At 45.1% G+C, this 15,121-nt stretch overlaps 1 protein-coding gene across 3 annotated transcripts in view; it reads right to left on the bottom strand.

Moving 5' to 3' along the window:
- The window catches only part of sulf2b (sulfatase 2b), a 105,491-nt gene that overhangs the window by 53,794 nt on the left and 36,576 nt on the right, over window positions 1–15,121 (bottom strand). For all 3 annotated transcript variants that reach the window (XM_018756734.2, XM_018756738.2, XM_018756735.2), the window contains exon 3: window positions 8,655–8,717. The gene's annotated coding sequence lies outside the window, so the exon portion shown is untranslated. The remainder of the gene's footprint in view (window positions 1–8,654; window positions 8,718–15,121) is intronic.

Raw genomic sequence — 15,121 nt, 5'->3', positions numbered from 1 at the left:
CTGAACCTTGACTGCATTGTTCTGTTCTTTTCAGCCCCTGTTAATCCTTGCTGGAAGATAACCAAAGCCTCCCATTCCAAAACACGTGAAACGTAAATCTGGATTTACACAAGAAAACATTGCTCACAAGGGCAAATCTAAGATAGAAAGACAAATATATTTGTGGATGACAAATGACGTCTGTCTGCTGTTGTTTGAATAACATTTGCATTAATCTAAGATATAACAGGGAGGAGGTGGTATGGCTGTGGATAACAGAGCCATTAAAGCTCAGGGCTTTGACAAGATTTCAACTGAGTCATATTTCTGGAATCTGAACTTGGTGGCTCAGAGTACCATGGTCTGGAGCAGACACCTCGGAACAAGGGCAGGACAAGATTTTTTTAAGTCCCATTAGAGGCCCATTACACGATCTGTATCGCTGAACTAGTTCATGCCGATAGCCGCTGTAAACGTACTGCTGATGTCCTGCACATTTGCTGACTTGACCTGAGTCGCAAGGCTCTGAATGAGCAAAGCAAGAGCAGTTATACTGCTGTGGTGTATGCTTTCTCTTAATGCGTCTACATTGTTTCTCTGTCTGGCTGACTGCCTGCATGGTTAAGTGTGTGTGCAAGGTGTTTGTACATGTGTGTATATACATTATGTACATTTATTTTCTCGTCTTCAGCAAAGGAGCAAAAAAACAAACCCGCGAAGGGCCTGAGACCTAACTGTGGAACATTCTGGTGGTGGACTAACGGTGCTGCTCTCTTCCTTGCTTTGCATACACACCAGACACCGAGACCTAAAGAGGTTTTAGCTGTTGTTGAGGACAAGGCCGACATCTGCCATCACGAAGAAAGAAAGAGGAGGAGGAGGAGTAGGCGACGCATGCCAAAATAAGTGGCTAACTCAAATTGTCATCAGCGTTGGGGGCAGTTAATAGACCTCGATCTGACATTAGCTCCGGGGTAGAGATTAATGATGGCAAATTGTCAAGTCATTAAAACAATTCACCCAATACTGTCATGTACTGCTGCAAGTCAGATTAATAGTGATATTTCAAAATAAAATATAAAACTTTCCAAACTCTGATGCCTCTTGTCATTCATCTTGCTTCTCGCACGAGATGTGGCCTGTTACAAAATGGCAGAAAGTGTTCAAAACCTGTTTGTAGTGTTTAGTTCTTCTCCGCCACCATCTCCTCAGCGCGTCCCACAGAGATAAAGCAGCCCAGTCCAGATACTCTCCCCAGCGCAAATAAAAATGGAAGCAATTACAGGCAAAGATAAATCAACGATAAATCTTTCATGTCCTCCCTGCTTTCCCTTTTTTAACCCATCCCAACTCCACGATTTCCCCCTCTCTGCTTATCTTTCGTCTTTTTATGTCAGCGCTGTTGTGTGGCATACAGCTTTCCTGCATTTTCGTAGCCTCAGATCAGCGCCGAGGGTCTTTGATGAGACTCTTCCTCCTGTACCAGTGGCGAGAATGCCACGTTTTGCGGTGCGCCTCATTTCCTTAATGGCACATTTATCAGCCTGAAATTCAAATGAGTGTGAGGAGGGTGGCGGCGGCGGCGGCGGCGGGAACTAACGCCGCTTCCCTTCATTGCCATTCTCTCTGTTACTTACTTTCTTCCCTAACAATGGAGTCTTTAATTATCAAATTTAATGCCCCATAAGCTTTCCCTGAGAACCGAAAGAGGTAATATGACAAAACGACAGAAGTGGTGTTAATAATGAAACGATAAGAGAGAAAAAAGAATATTCGCCTTTTAATCAAGGCACCTTAATAACAAGAACCGCCAAATATGTTCATACAAATATTTCCAGTTTGACCAAATTATGAAAACCAGACATTTTACTAAAGTAATAAAAGCTAGTACAATAGAACCCCTTTCTGGGGTTTGAACCAGCAACCAGGTGACATGATCATACACCTGCTATTTGTACTTTAGAGTGCTGTATTTGAAAATTATGGACCTCTATCAGTACAGTGTTTGAGTTACTGACCAGCTAAAACTGCTTGTGTAAATACACCACTGTAGTGATTAACTGTTCTTTAAAATGACATTTCTGCAGCAAAACACAAAATCAATCAAAATCAGTTCCATCTTAGAAAGCTGACACCCATTTATTCGATAGCGAGATTTTCAATTCTCATTTGAAGACGATTTTAAGAGCAACCAACACACTAGAGTTAACGCTACGTTTTTGGTCCTTTCAGCTCCCCAGAATTTTCAGAGTCCACTTTTTACACAAACTGGAGGGGCTGTGATTCTTCTTGCTTTTCTTTTTTTGTTACATTTAGATTTATTCATTTAGCAGACACTTTTCTCCAAGCGACGCACATCTCATAGAAGATCTGTCATCTCTTACAATAATGCATACAAAAAGATATGTACCAGTACTGGCCTATTTAAAATAATACAAACCCACAAAAAAAATCATTATCCATATTTACTTCATTTATTTAACTTACTTCTCTTAAGTAGAAGATGAGTAAACCAAGCAAAAATTTTAAATATTGCAATTCTTCTTTCACAAGTGCACTAAAGAGTGATAATAGCTTACAATAATTCCATCATCTTGAAAATTAATTCCACATCAAACAAGCGCAGGGACTTTAAAGAAGCGTACAGACATAATAACAAGCTTAAGAAAGTAAAGGAAGAAAAAGCTGCAATTTTATGGTAAAAATTACCAGTACTTACTGCTCGTCTGCATGCTATTACTCCTTTAATAGTTGCTAATTGTCCTTTAAACGTATTAAAGCAATTACCTTATCAGTAGTCATTTCTGAGCACAAAATTGTCTTTACATGACAATGCAGCAGTTTGAACTCTATGGAAACTTTGCGGCAGTGAAAGCGGGATCTGAGCCTATTACCGTCTTGCTAAATTCCTGGCATAAAAGAGAACATTTGAGTTCTGTAAAACAGTATGTAAATCCCTGAGAGCGGCAGTGTCACGCACAGGAGAGAGCGGTTCCAGTTCGAGGATCTCAGCTCTCTCCCTACCTGAGCCGCTCTCCTGCTGCGCTCTAGTCTGAAGCCATTAGGCTGGAAGGTGTCGCAGTTTGGCTGTACCAGCACTCGCCGTTCAGCTAACGCCGTGGCACTGCCAAGGAGGTGCCCCGGGTTTCCTACCACGTGACTTGTGCAAACAACCCGGGCGGACAGCCACACGCACTCGCATGACTTGGGCCCCTCCAGTGTGCCTGCCAAAGCACTTCGTCAGCTGTGGCAGGTGGGCCAGAAGGGGTACACAACGCCCGCGTACCAAAACACACACCTGCGCCGCTGCGTATTTAAACGAGAATGTGGGTTCCGCGTACGTCAGTTGGAGACGGTCTGGTGGAAGATGAAACCCAAGGATGAGCTCATGGCAACGTTTCTGAGAGCGCTCCTGCTCAGAAAGGAAACCGATTCTCTGGGACTTGCACGCACTCCATAGCGGTGCGTTCGAAAGAGGAAGCGATTCTCCCCACCCGGCCGAGGTGCTTGCCGATGCTACGCTGGACTACGTGGCGAGAAGAACGCGTCCCTCCCTGGCTTCCCACAATGCCTTGCCCGCGGAGTGTGCGGTCATCACTTGGCGCTCTCGCTCTTCTGGCAACGGCACAGAGGCATTCTGGGGGCTGTATAAACCGCCAAACAGCCTAATATTGACAAAGCCTGGTATCTCCCGCTGTCAGGGCATTTTGTGAGTGCAAAGTGGAAAAAATCAATTAGGCTCGCTCGCAACAGACAGCTCTCATTTTGTCTTTCTTCTCTTTCTGTGGAGGAAGGCGGTGGGAGGGGGAAGCAGGATGGCCCTTTCTGTGGGCGGTCTACGGGATCCTCAGAGGAAAAGTGGCCGCCACAAGAGGTACCGAACTACTTTGTGAAAGGACACTTCGAGATGCAAAGCGAACAAATTCGCCGAGAACGCACAGACAGCGGCTCCTGGACTTTCAATCAGCTCCTATTCACCGACTGTTCACAGGACACAACTCCTGAGCAGTTCTGTAGAATAAGGAATGAGATTTGACAAAAGCTCTCATTCCTAAATCCGGGTGTTCGTATAATGGAAGGGGCTGAGGAATGGGAACATGGCAACGATGAAAAGGAATAATTTGCGTCAACCCAAAACACAGCCATTTTTAAATCCTACCTTTCAAAATACAAGCAAAGTTAGCTTCTTGATGCTTCAAATGGAGTCATTGATTTTTTGCCCAGAGACTGCTGAAAAGACTAAATAAAGTCGGCAAAATTTTTTAAAAACCGGTCTGTGGGAGGACGGCGGCCGTAACTTTCATTACCGAAGTGATGTCAAACGCTAACAGATGTTTGCGGCTAGAATTATTAATACGCAAGGGCAATTTTAGTCTTGCAATAAAAAGAGAAACCCCAGAGTGGCAGGAACCGAGAGACCCGCCACACCGAACGCTGGGCTGTCAACACACCCCCAAGACACATATGCCATTCCCAACCTGCAAAGCATCCGCTCGCAACAAACCCAACACCTGCGCCGAGCCTCCCTCCCGCTTCGCATCTTTTAAGTGAACCAATTAGGCGTAAAAAAGGCTCGAAATTCTCTGCAGAGTGTTGCTCTCCCGGGCTCAATGGAGCACTTACTGACGGGCCTTTTGTTTTGTTGCGAGATCAAACTCGTGACACTGGGCTCAGAAGCGCCTTTGCAAATGTTGCTTTGCTGCGAGAACGCGGATTACTGCGTGTCGGGTCGCCGTTACGCGCGCTGTGACCTGACGACAGCGGCGCGAAACAACACAGCGGCATTCTCTACTCCGAATTAGTTTAAAACCCAACGGGCCAGAAACGTCACAACGTAAAGCTGTCAGACAGGAAGCGGACCGCTAGAAAACCACCGTGCAAAGTAAAACAAATAACAATAAAACATGAAGATGTTTACATAAGGCTGCAAGATCTCATCCAGCTGGAACGGGGCGATTTTTACCGAGCTGCTAGCCTTGATAAAAAAGGACCTTTTGTTTTTTTCTTTTTTAGTTTTTTAATTGTTGCTTTTGATCTGAGTATTTTACAGTCATAATGTAACAGATGGTTTGGTGTCCCATACGCTGCCAGCAGAGCCACTCCTTTGAAAACATAAGGCTTCACTTCTCACTTTTCTTCCTCACTCATCCCCTGCAACAAAAACAGGCTGTACTTTGCCATCGGCGCCTTACACATAAAGCTAGAGAAAGTGGATTTGGGAAGGACGCCGAACTCAGATCGCGCTCGTACGTTTGCGCACTTTCGGTCTGAAACCCAAATCCTCATAGGCGCAGAGCACATAAATAGATTTCGATGTAACCCCTATCAACACATTTAAAAAAATTACAGAATAAATACTTCCCTATTTGCGTACATCAGTGCAATGCAGCCTATCTAAAAAATATCCATCTAAATATTTAAATGAGAAAACCATGTAAAATGTGTGGGAAATATAATCATGGATAAATGCACCTGGGAGTAATCACTGCATGCAAAACTAATAAATGAAACTTGAGAGGAAATGTAGGAATTGTGAGGTTTTTGAAGGCTTATTTAGGTTCTGTTTGAAGAAAAAAAGATTGAATTAAAACAAATAGCCACAATTTTCCCACCAATTTAAGGCAGTTCCAGGGCAGTGGAACTGCAACAGTTTTTCATACATGTAATTACAGTAATTGGGAAGTCAGGCAGCTGTGTACATATGCTAACATCTGTTTACAGCTGCCGGCTAATTTCTCTCCATTTAGCGGCTCGGTGCCGAATGTACCGTGTGTACGGGTGGGAACTGCACTGCCAGTTTTTATGGACGCCGTCGTTTATCATCCAACCTAGTCTCAACTCAACAGCACAAAGGCTAGATTTTATCATGCTTTTATTCCAGTTTGCCATGGAAGTATGTGTACGAGTTTTTCTTTTTTTTTTTTTCTAAATTGGGAGTACGTATACTGCAGATTTTGGGGAGTTTACATGTGTGTGGTACATGTGGGTTGTGTCTGTTCCTCTGTGCGCCCATCTGTGTTCTGCGTGCGTGAGTGTGCATGGTGGCGTATGCAACTGCAGTTTGTGTGTGGGTGTGTTTTCCTGGATTCGCATTTGTGTGTTTTCATCCTCTCGTATGTATATGCTTATGGATATATACATTTTACTAACCATATGGGGACATTACTTGAGGAAAATTAACCATGAAACGTGTTTGTGGGAACATCCTAATGAGATTATATGCTTTTGTCTTGAAGTGAGTTTTTAAAAACTTAAATCTGAAGACACTTTTGCGTGTTTCTGAGTTTTGCTGGGGTTCGTTGTCAATTCATTACATTAAGCTGACGTTTAGTGTGAAATCCCCACATGATAGATGATCAAATATGTGTGCATTTATTCTTCGCGCGCGCGTGTGTGCGTGTGTGTGGAATGAGGACTAGTAAGAGGAGCCGAGCCCAGCATTAATATTCTGCCCGAGTCCACGGCGTGTGAACAGAGCTCAGTGAGCAGGAGCGAGCCAGGCAGAGAGGCAGAGAGGCAGAGAGGGAGAGGGAGGTAATGCATCTTGTAACAAACACCCTCTTCACTTTCATTCCCCAGGGAGCCGGCACAATAATGCACATTATCCTTTAATCTCTCACCGGGGTGAAAGGGTGCTGACATTTCACCAGGGAAGGCAAGGCAGCCAATGGGCTCGCTCCCCCAGTAGCCTGCTCTTGCCCTCCGCTCCGCAGATGTGCTGAAGATAAGGACGGGAGGATCCACGGTAGGGAGATGTCCCCAGCGTCAGGGCCAGAACGATGGTGGCAGTGAAGTGGGTCTATTGGACCCTCCCCATTTTCCACCAGGTTTTTACTAGATGGGTGTACGTTGGGGGGGCGGGGGGGGGGGGGGGGGGGGGGGGGGGGCGCTGCATCAGGGCTCTCACCTCCGGGGCCGTGTGAGCAGTCGGATCCCTTAACGAGACTGCCAGCTTTAATTACTTCCCACCCTTCAGCGGTTCAGCACACACAACCGGGAGCTGTGATTGATCAGTTTTCAAAAGGCACCGGCAGCGTATACAGTTCAAGGAATTCATCAGGATAAGGCGAGATTACTTTTAAAATTGTGCTCGGCAAATGGGAAAACTCTTGCTCCGGAAGTCTCGCTGAATGCCACGAAAACAGGCTTTGGAATCAGGGACGCTTGACTTGGCCAAACATCAGATGCTGAGAAATAGTCCTGGGTCAGTAGGGACTAAGAAGTGACAGCTGCCAATCACAGCAGTCACAACTGCACACTGATTTTTGTCTACTGGGACAGCTGTTTATTCTACGCTGTCTGTTTTGCAGATGCATCACCCAACCAGCAGTGTGTGAATGTTTCTGTGTGTCTGTGAATGTATGTGTGTGTTTTCACAGGGTTAGGTTAGGGGGGATGTTTTTGCGGTACATGGGAAAGCTGTGGCTGTGAAAGGACCACCCTGCTCTCAGCAGAACCACCCCCCCCACCCCCCCCCCTTAAGTAAAGCAACCGCACTGTAAACACACTGTCTGACACACACGCCTAACCCACAACAAACACACCACTGGTCACCAACATACAATTCAGACTGAGCAAAAACAGCTGAACGCACTTCCTTAGCACAAAGCGCAGCAAATACCAAATTAGTATCAAAGCATCAAAATGGAGAAATAGAAAAAATATTGGAAATTAAAATACAAACACACAGAATAGATATTTCAGTGCTGAAAACATACAACAAGAACATGGCACACCTTTAATGAAACGAAACAAAAATATATAAGAAAATCTTTAAGTACTTCAATACAGAACTGAAAATAAATATGAAAATATAGTCGAAAAACTACACATGGGGAGGAACTCGGCTAATATAAACAGTCATAGCGCAATAAAGGATGCAAAACAATAAAATCATACAACAACATTAAAACCTGGGGGTAATCGCTAGCTGATCACTAGAATTTCTAGCCGAAGTCATTAGACTAGCACTTATGTTTTTGAGAAGTACTTCTTTTCAGTATGATGTCAGTATTTTCCATATTTTATATTTATTTCAGTTCCATTATTACTTTTGTATATTTATTTTGTTCTACTAAATATTATATTTGCTTTTTCAGCACAAATATACTATTAAAAATAAATAAGCTTTCATTCCATTCCAATAACATACTGGGTTATTATACTCTGTATATTTTCATGTATAACTTTTACTAGTTATAATGTTTCCATATTCATCTCAAAGAAAGAATTAACTTACTGGTTACCAAGAAGATGAGATGTGTAATTTCAAGTCACTAAATAGAAAGCGTCTCTCATTCATAACGACATATATGTCCTGCGACTTGCTGTCATTGGCTCCATGAATATTAGTTGTCAGATCAGTGCCACCCTCTTATTAGATCGGGTACTGCAGCTGTGCAGCAGTGCAGCGAAGGGCTTTGTGCAGGGCTGGAGCTCTAGTTTATTCCACCAGGGCCTGCGGTTAAACAGTGTGCCTGAGGGAGACTGGCTATGTGCATTCATCAAGTCTCCTAGAGTCGAACCAGGCACACATGCGTACTCTCACACGTATACTTACACATATCCTATAATGTTCTCGGGGAGCGTAGGCGTCAACACCTTTCTACGACCTGTTGATAACACCCGCGAAGAGGTCCGATCTGGAGGAAACGGTCGAGTCCAGCAAAGCATACCTGATTGTCAGCGATGACAGAAACTTCGGCTCCTCTCTGTTTTCAGTGGACGACGATCAAGATCTGAGACGAGAAATAAATAGAAAAAATGAGTTATGCAGACGTGACAGTGGGGGTATTTTGTTCTAATTCCATTAGGAGCATTAAAACGTCACTGTGAAATGTTGATCGCAGATGAAATACTCCCGACGTGTATTTAGTGTCCTATTTTCTGCACGGCCCGATCCTCGGTCACCGGGTTCACTGGCTTGCGCTCGTCAGCTGCGCGGCTAGGATGCGGATGGGCGGGTGACAGATGCCACCGCACATGGGGACAAGCGTGACCCTGGGCGTCTGCCCCTGTGCCTCTAATGTCATCTTTATCTCCTTATGTGGGAAGTGATCCATGAGGCGCTGGCGTTCTGCCCCACAATCTGCCCTGTACCCGGCCTGCACAATGGGTTACTAGCAGATGAGAGCTGTCACTATCTCAGAGAGGGCAGTTCTACAAAGCAGTTCCCACTGCCACTGTGACATCATCACAAACACGCACACACACATGCATACACACACTGTGTAGCTGCAGCTCCCCTTGGACATATCAGTCAGAGCTGCATGCTTCGTAACGGAGTCAGTATGGTACTTTAGAGCGGCCAGAGTATAACACTTCCCATCCCACCCCGCTTTCCCCCCGCTCTCCCACCGGAGTTTCTGGGTTGGTTGATGATAGCCTTTAGACCGTTTTCACCGTGGAGGCTTTTTATTTTTGTCAGAACGTTGGTTTCTTTTTTTTCCAAGGTAGACTGGAGTAATTGCATATCTGAAACCCTAACCACAGTCCCTATATAACGGGCAGGGCAAGACAGTATCCCTCTCCCAGCTGCAAACACTGCAACTAACAAATGCATAGCTGCTAAGACACATAGACACACACACACATACACATGCATCTCACATCCCTCCCTCCCTCCCTGTTTTTTGAGCCCTCCTGCCTTGAAAGGTAAGATTTATCTGCTTCATGCATAAGGTATGAAACACGCATCGTTCTGTGACCTTCACCAGTTACCAAACGATGCCAGACACCACCTGAGCACCTCAGAGACCAATTTCAGGCCTTTTCCAGCAAAACAGGGAGACCACAAGAAGAAGAAAGAAGGGACTTTATGGTGAATAAATGAAAAGCACTGACTGAAAATGAAATTATATCCACGCTCGCACGCACACACGTACACACAAATATTGAACACACGTGCTGAGGTCTTCATCTTGAGCTCCCTAACCTTGACAGAATGGGGAGATAAGAGCTCCTCTCCAGAATTGGAAGTAGGTCTTTCTTAAATATGCACGGGAGAGGTGACAGGTTAAAATTCCCTTAAGTCGAAAGCAAGGCACTTTCTATTCTTCCTCTCTCAGCACAAGGTGAGATAAAGTTCTGTGGGCATAATTAATGTACACAATGAATATGTATTTTCTGAGTGAATACTCTGCGGTGAAGGGCATTTCCCATGAATGGTCCTTTTGTCCCGCGCTATTTCAGAAGGAGATGCTCAATATTCAGAGGTAACGCTCATGTGAGGTTTGTTAACGCTTATTTTAATGAACTTTCACTCCCTCTGTGACACCATGAGCTACAACGCACACGGAAGATCACAGAACGGGAAGGAATTGAAGACCTGAGGAACTTGGATTTTGCTCTGTTTTTAAGACTGTGTAGAGAAACAAATGCAGTAGCGATTTCTTTATGTGGAACCCACTGATGATGGTCTGCTTTCATTTTGCTCCTCGCAGACACTGTGATGCCTCCAAGTGTCACATTAGTTGTTCGAGTGGTAACAAAAAGCTTCCTTGTCCCAAAGGCTCTGTGCCTCCAGTAAAGGCATTTTTCCTCATCTTCAGGCACTACAGTGCTGAATATGTCCCCCGTGGTCTTCATTCATTTCTCTGTGTCCTGGTTTTGTACCGGTGTAGGTCTCAAGGTGAAAGTCCTCTGCAGTCCTCCAGGTGATGGTGTCCCTTGTCCTGTCCTGTCCTGTCCTGTCCCTCGCCAAGAGTGCTGGTAAATGGCCAAGTGACTGCTACCTACTTCTGGACAGTTGTAGCACAGTCCCCAGTAATGGCATCAATCTCAGGAGCTGAAATGCCTCACTCATGGGCCTGACAGCAGCTGAGCTCAGTCAGATAGTCACGGTACAAACCAGTATCTGATGATGCGGACATGCGAAGATGTTCTCATCGTGCAGTGTTGAGCAGCACCTATCTGCATAGTCATTGCAGCTCCGTGAACTTTCGCACTGCCCCATCTGTGAACATGTTTGTTCCTTTCCCACCATTTCCATGAACTTTATTCCAGGAACACCATACTGGTACCCAGAAGGTGTTGACTGTGACATGACTGTGGTTTTACAAACCTCTAGCACACTTCTCTTACAGTCAATTTGCAGATTGCTGATGAGGACATTTCTTGACTAAGGACTACATGTTGTAATCCTTTGGAGAAGGAAAACATTAATATATTACAAATTTCTCACATACTTTATAAACACACACAAAAAAAGAATTAAAACTTTTTAAACATTACACAGAACAATAAATATGAAAATTCTCAGAGGTATAACATGGCTGAATTATGGAAAGAAATAATGTTATTTTGAAAATCCCATAGACCTGCACAGGACATTTCAAAGCTTATCCTAAAGAACATGTGGTATCTGCAAAGCAAAACCTTTACTATGAAGTGTGCCAAAACAATGGAAGAAAGAAAGATAAAGCAGCCCAGGTAGTATAGAATATAAATTTATACATACTAAAAAGAAATAGTTGTATCACAAGTTCACACTTGCAATAAACATATTAACATGTCCTGGGAGAAGGAGGGCATCTGTAGTTGAGGACAGCCTCCTATGTGGTACAGGTGAGGAGGGGATGGAGAGGTAACTTTCAGCCATATATACCATCTCTTTACATTTCCAGTAAGTTTACATTTATTCATTTAGCCGACACCTTTCAGGCCACTTAAAATGAACACTACGTCCTATTTGCCTGACTCCTTTTCATCTAAGGTGACTTACAGTGCACTACCTACAGTGAGTCACTTATCTATACACCGGAGCATCACACTCTTGGGCTACAGGCAATTTGAAGTCATCAGTTCAATTGAACATGTGTCTTTGGACTGTGGGAGGAAACCTGAGCACCCAGAGGAAAACCACAGAAAGACAGGAAGAACATGCAAACTCCATACAGACTGAACAGAGATCACACCCATGTCCTCTCACACCATTCTAGTGTTATGTGACAACGGCACTATTCACTACGCCACTGTGCTGTATCTCCAGTATCCACTCTGCTGAGTTCGTTTTCCTGGAATTTTGTCACTCTTTGCACTTACGTTCACGTTCATTCATTTATTTCATATTATTTATTCATTCATTTTTGAGAGGGGGTGCGGTGGCACAGTGGCGCAGTGGGTTGGACTGGGTCCTGCTCTCGGGTGGGTCTGGGGCTCGGGTCCCGCTTGGGGTGCCTTGCGACAGACTGGCGTTCTGGGTGTGTCCCCTCCCCCTCCAGCCTTACACCCTGTGTTGCCAGGTTGGGCTCTGGCTCCCCGTGACCCCAAATGGGACAAGATAGTGTGTGTGTGTGTGTGTGTGTGTGTGTGTGTGTGTGTGTGTGTGTGTGTATTTATTCATTTTCTCCAAAGCCACATACACCTTTAAAAACAATTCATAAAGAGCATTATATCTACAGGAGGAATTTGGGTGTAGACACAATTCTTGAGCAGAGTCAAATCTGTCACATACCACCATTACACAGCAAAATATATCCAAAGAATTTATTAGATTTTTTGAAGTTTGGCTTCGCTTTCAACATAGGCTCCGATGACTTCAGATTTATTCACAATGTGATTGTTTACATTTTTAATTCCTAACCATTCCTTGAGGACTCCCAAATGTCCTCCTTAAGGACATTTTTCTTATTCCTTTTTTGATTTCTTATTCAGCTTGTGTACTTTTGTTAAAGTTATTTTGATAAGCATCCTATTCCACCCTTCAGCACTGGGATTGTTTTAACATCCTTCAAACAACAATAAAGCTTCATTATCTTAGATATAAATCAATGCATCTTTTAAAAATGCATGTATTTCAATGCGGGTGTCAGTAATTAAGAGGCCCGCCGCCAAACTGCTTCAAACCAAATGTGATTTAAAACCGATGGGTAATTGGTTTTCGACGGTCTACAAATGCAACCCGCCTTGCTCATCAATCTGGCATGGCAGGAGACCAGTTTGTGCCACTGGGGTGGGAGTGCTGTTCCAGCGGAGGGAAGGTAATAACATCCCTGGCGAAGCTCCACCCGCTTCATCAGATCCCCTCAGATGCCACAGCCCCCTGGGGATGTTTGTCTACGTGCTCCTGTGATCGTTTGTCTCTGACCTCCCGCGTACAGCCAATCAGAAAGGCTGCCGCCGGGCCTACCAGCTGGAATTAACTTTAAAAGAGTCGGAAAAAAAGAAGCAGCAAAAACAAAAAAAAAGTGAGAATATCGATTGTCCGTCCATGCTATCTTTAAGAGCGCTGTCCAGGAGGACGTCTGAAAAGAGGCTTGGGGGAGGCAGGAAGCCCAGATCACGATCGCAATTTTCTCCTGATGGAGCAGAACAGTCAGGTTTTAATAAATGGTTATGGAGTTGGTGCGAGTGCATCGATGGAGTGGCTCGAGACCTTGCCCAGTGACTGACCCAAAGGACACAGGAACAAGTGGGTCTCTGGAATGGGCAGCAGTTACAAGCAAGTCCCCTTTTGCTCACACAAACATAGGTGCGCACATCCCAGCCTCACACACACGAGCGCAAACGCACACACACAACATCGGACGGAGTGCAGGTAGCTTAAGTCTCGATAAATTGTCTTACGTAACAACACTGACTGTAATTCCGTGTACAAACTAATTTGATTCCAAATTAATGGAAAAGAAAAAACGTCACCATCCATACAACAAACTCAGACTAGCCTCGTAAATTAACATCGACACGCGCCGCGCACCGAAGGCCGATTGCCTCTTGCCTACCTAGCGATGCACTCGGAGTGCACTCCTTTCCAGCGTTACCGCTCTTTGTATCTATGACTCCATGGCAACTGCTATCTGCAGAACAGATTACGCGCATCTAACCGAATCTGAAATTTTCTGTTAGCGGTCAAAAGTCCGTACAGCGTCAAAACCGCCGAGCATAAAAATGGAACCGGGAAAAGGAAAATACGCTTCCGAACGAAGTAGCGGACGCAAGGCTACGACCGTCAGGATGGCCGACGCGTTTTAACGCCGAGCTGAAAACGGATTGTGAATATCCGTGGTGTGAGCAATGCGAGGGGCGCCGCTCGGCAGCGCAGGCAGTCGCTCTGCCTTTGTCTCAGTCCCCCAGGAGGTTTTGCTCGCTTCTACGCAGCTCCCCTCCGCTCCCTCACGTCTGCCCCAGAGGGCTGCCGGAAATGGCTCCCCAGCGGGTCTCGCTGTACCTAGTGCAAACACGGACGCTGTCGCCGTGCTAAGAAGCACGGCACCCCCAGCAGCCCGAGCAGCTCCCCTGAGGGCAGGACAGGAGCTGGGCTGCACACAAACAAACCTCCTTCTCCAAGTGTCTACAGATGTGGGGTTTCTGCTTTGTGTGTCTCAGCTGTTTTTTTTCTTTTTAAATCTTAGACCTTAATTGCAGGCATCAGCTTTTTATATCTGCATGGTCTACAGAGAATAACCATCGGGGGCAAGATGCCATGACGCATTAGGTAGAATAGATTTTTTTTTTTTTTTTTTTTTTTAAAGTGTGACAAGCAGAGACAGAGCAACCAATTAGGAATTCACAATGGGACTCTGTGTCCACATTCTAACTATGGTTGCAATTCTGCTTGGTCACCTGCTTCGGGCTTCTCGTGGACAACCTCACGTCTATAGGCCTTGCTTCATTACAGTCACGGTTGAATGAACTCCGGAAAGTGAAGGTCCCTGCTGCTGCAGCAGCAACACTGAGCCGGTCTGCTCCGTCACGTACGAACATCTTGCAGTCAATGAGTTCCAGCGGTGGTTCTGTAGGTCAGCACCCCCCGCCCCACGTATACGAAGCACCTGCGCTTCCGCCTGTAGCTCGGTTTCCGCACCGGCAGCAATAACAGAGATTACACAATACTAAACGAACGCATCCCAAACACACTGCTTTAGCCCTCGAACCACGCTAATTGCTCGCTTGAGATGGTGAGTTAAAACCACAATTGGAAACATTCGAAAACCTGCGCGAAATGAACTAAGTGCTGAAGAATGTGTGAGAGTGTGATGTAACTCCTATTGCTTTCCCCATTTTAGTTTTGAGGGTTTGAGGCCTGATTTAATTTCGCAAAGTTCAAGTTCAAGTTGTTTTTATCGTCATTCCTCTGTATAGCTTGCATACCGTGGAACGAAATGTCGTTTCTCCGGGACCATGATGCAACACAGAACAATTT

This window comes from Scleropages formosus, chromosome 2 (genome assembly GCF_900964775.1).
Source record: "Scleropages formosus chromosome 2, fSclFor1.1, whole genome shotgun sequence".
Classification (NCBI taxonomy): domain Eukaryota; kingdom Metazoa; phylum Chordata; class Actinopteri; order Osteoglossiformes; family Osteoglossidae; genus Scleropages; species Scleropages formosus.
The sequence above is the reverse complement of the archived record's forward strand: the minus strand, read 5'-3'. Positions and strand labels throughout refer to the sequence as shown.